This window comes from Gadus chalcogrammus, chromosome 9 (genome assembly GCF_026213295.1).
Source record: "Gadus chalcogrammus isolate NIFS_2021 chromosome 9, NIFS_Gcha_1.0, whole genome shotgun sequence".
NCBI lineage: Eukaryota > Metazoa > Chordata > Actinopteri > Gadiformes > Gadidae > Gadus > Gadus chalcogrammus.
Genome location: NC_079420.1, coordinates 3,042,954 through 3,046,777, shown reverse-complemented (window position 1 = coordinate 3,046,777; position 3,824 = coordinate 3,042,954). Strand labels below are relative to the sequence as shown.

Genomic DNA, 3,824 nt, shown 5'->3' with positions numbered 1-3,824 from the left:
CAATTAGTTTAGTTAACATGTTTTAATGGAGCTCAAAATGTACATGTTCAAAATATATCTAAATTGTGGGTGTGGTCATAGGCCAGTAGTTTCTGCCCCACCGGAATGAAGGGGCACCGCACGCTACTGGTAGGTGATGGGCATCAAGGCAATAAAGGCATGCAAACTTGAAACTGATCCTACTAAGTTCTTTTTAAGTCTGACTATTTTTTATCGGATAAAAAAACCCTGCTGTGAAGAACTGTTAGATTCCCAACCGACTGTTTCCCAAGTGCGCATGAACGGTCGCTGTCGGGAACACGCGTAAGCGTGAGCGTCATCACTGGCAAGCCGGCTCGTCATCACCAGGAGAGTGAACGGCTGTTTGTGATTTCATAATGAGGAGAGCGTCTCCAAGGACCTCGACTGGTCACCGGTTTATTAGGACGCGCCGGTGTGACTTTATTAGGGGAGCGTAATGCATTCACTTGAGAAAATAAATTCTGCTCTGCTTATCTGAATTAACGAGTGAAGTATCTCAGAATTCTGGGATAACAAGTTACGGTCAAGGGACCGCATAGCATGGGCTATACGCTGTCTTTGCCGAAATTTAGCCTACATGACGACTAATTGTTTCTGTACAAAAAACATTATACCATATGTGAATTAGGCCTATTATTTGGCCGTAAAAAGAGCCATCTGAGGTTTGGAATTCATGTGGTCATGCATCTGTCTCAGCAGAGACTGCCATCACGCTGTGAAAATATAAACTCCTCAAGTTCAAATGCGCTGACACTTAAAGGAAATGGAAGATGGCACTCTCATTGGTTAATTGCATTTTATTTCATTGGTTTATCCAAAACACACCTATTGGTAATGAAGACCAATAGGTTTGCGTCGGGGGCAAAAGCCATTTATCCGCCGGTATAATAGCAACAGCGGCAGAGAACCGCCCATAAGACTTGTGTTTTTCGAGTTTCACACTTGCCTTTCAGGCAGCTAAAATAGGGCCCTTACGCCTCATGCCCACTGCACCGTCAGTCAACGGACGTGGGAAGGCGTGGCTGACGGATGGGGGAGTAGTCTTTGCAGAGGCATCCGTCAGCCAATCAAATCGCTTCGCCGGGTTCTTCCCGCTTCTTCCTGCTTGTTGCGTTGTCATTGCAAGATTTCCCGCTTTCCAGTATCGTCAGAGCCCGAGTCGCGTCACAGTGCTTAAATTTGCATACGCGATCTGATTGGATGACGGATCCGTTGCTGCTGAAAAAGTTGAACATTTTTCAACTTTTTGACGGAGCCGAAGGCTCCAACGGGACGGACGGATCCACAATGCATTGCGCGTCCGTCCCCATGCAAAGTCAATGGGATCAGTCAACGGACGGAGGTAGTGGGCACGAGGCGTTAAAGTTACTTATCACTTAAAGTTTACGTTTAGGATGAACTGAGGGGTGAAAACAAAGCAACCTACAAGTGAAACACATTTGTGGGAACATCTACAACAGTGTTGGGAAGAGCATCCCAAGCAATATTTGATTTCCATTGTAGGAAGTTTGTTCGGCTGTTATGTCTGCAAAAGGTGGCTACTTTGATGATTAAAAAATTATGATACAAATCGTTTAACAAAAGGATTCCAGGATTTGTGTTTTTTGTCTCCAAATGTTGATTTATTTTTTCATTTATCATTGTTAATACTGTAATGATTATATGACAATATTGAAGATATCACTTGACTTACAGGTTACACAAAACATACCCCCAAGTGGGCAAATATTAAAGTAGAACTTATTGCGAATATTCAATATTAAGATCTCCTCTTCCTCTTGATCACTTGCTGTGAACTCTTTCCGTGTATTGGGGACTGAGGTCACCCTAAGTTAGGGAACCAACATGTTTTGTCCTATGAAGGTGTGCCTTCGGCTGTATTGCTGTTTTTCTGTTGGCAATGTACTGTATCTTTGGAACAATTGTGTAATGAATTATCTTTGGCACTATTTAGATTATTACCTGGCCCACATTTACTGAAGTGATTTAGCGTAAACCTCAACTTTTAAAGCAATGAGCATCTTACTGGAAGTGTGCAGAAACGTATTATCTTTCCAGGCTGTTGGACCAGATGCCTAGTTACGGTGGCGTCTAGAACGTCACCACTGGCGGCCATCTTACCACAAATTTAACCCGTAGGTCTTTTTTAATTGTCTCCTTTCCCCAACGTATTTGTCTATTTTCCTGTCCAAGGGCTCTAATTTGGTCGCTAGTAAACATTTGTTTTAACTTCTTGTTGACTGAATTGTTTCTCTTTCTTAGTGCCAAATTTATTCTTTTTGTTTTACAAGAGCCCTCTCTGCTCTCCTTCTCATTAATTTTTCCTTTTCTAGTTGCCTTATTAGGTCCTCCACAGTCGCCCCATCAGTCCCTGGCAGTCTGGTCCCTGGAGCAGCTGGCCCTGGAAAAGTTATTCCTTCACCGTTTACCCCTGAATTATGTAATCTCATTAGGAGTGTAGTCTATCCTTGAATTAGATGAAATGGGGAATATTGTTAGCTGCATGGATCATACCAAAGTTTAATTTGGCGCAATATGTGTGGTCCGTTGCACTTGGTTCTGGAGGCACCCTCACAGAAGGGGATTTCCTCCTCTTCGGCTTAGGACGATGAATGAAAACTGTTGGGACTGCATCGGGCCTCAACTTCAGCATCCCTTCTCGTGGCTCTGAATTGGTCATCTTCAAAGTGTACCTGTAGGTAGGCTTGTAAGAACAGTTTCCATTGCACTTCAAATATCATTGAAACGTCATAATTCTCTACACTTAGAATTATTATGCCCTTTGAAATGCTAGCAAGTGATGTGAACATTACTTACATTACATAGTTTTTGACTGTTGCTGACCCCTGTCACTTGTACGTTTTGACGGCTGACCATTGCCATCCATTTCTTCCTGCGCTCTTGGTCCTTGGGGAAGCCATACATGTGGTAACCCTTCTCGGACCGATTGGAGCATCCAAACGCTGCACAGCCAACCATGGTATGACCATTGATCTATACAATGTTAGTTGTTGTAACCAATGAACCATGACACCATTGAAGATCACAGAGCGGGTAACAACTGTTCCTCAACCACTTATGCCCTAACTATTGAGAATAGGTTAGAGGTAAGAGTTCATGACCAAACGAAGATCCTCCCTCCCTCTAAACCAATTTTGAATTTGCTCAGGGCTATTATAAGTATTGTAATGGCGGAAAGTATAGAATACTATTTCATTCATTCAAGCGTAATGAGTTGTTATTCTTTAATATATTTGATACTTTGTGTGGCTTATATCTTAAAATGATCATTGTAGAACATCTCGAATACTTTGATTTCAAAACGGATGCAAGGTAAAAGTTAAAGTTTAGCCAGTATGCTAACACGAACGTGAAGCTCTCCTCAAAAACTTAAAAACGTATCTAAGTAATACTGATAGATAGCTTTCAGTTGTCCCCCTACCAATCTAAATGTAAAACTGACATTTACAAATAATGCAATAACAGTCAGACCAATACTTGTATGTGATTTTTTTCATTCATATTTACCATTCAATATTGAAATCTCTGCTGTCGTCCCATAGAATAACATTGACAGCGTGGCGTATTTGGTCTTTGGATCTATTGAGGCTTACATGAACCCCGTGATAACCACGTGACCAACCTGTCCGCGAGATCATAGCGTGTCGCAACTCTCTCTCTCTATAGCTCTGGGGTGAAAACAAAGCAACCTACAAGTGAAACACATTTGTGGGAACATCTACAACAGTGTTGAGAAGAGCTTCCCAAACAATATTTGATTTCCATTGTAGGAAGTTTGTTCG

General features: G+C 42.0%; 1 long non-coding RNA gene across 1 annotated transcript; it reads right to left on the bottom strand.

Moving 5' to 3' along the window:
* Positions 1–1,353: 1,353 nt before the first annotated feature.
* On the bottom strand, positions 1,354–3,618 carry LOC130389463 (uncharacterized). Its single transcript, XR_008896557.1, has 3 exons — positions 3,550–3,618; positions 2,839–3,015; positions 1,354–2,714 (listed from the first exon to the last, which is right to left on the bottom strand). It is a non-coding gene; the product is annotated as an uncharacterized LOC130389463 (long non-coding RNA).
* Between the last annotated feature and the right edge of the window lie 206 nt (positions 3,619–3,824).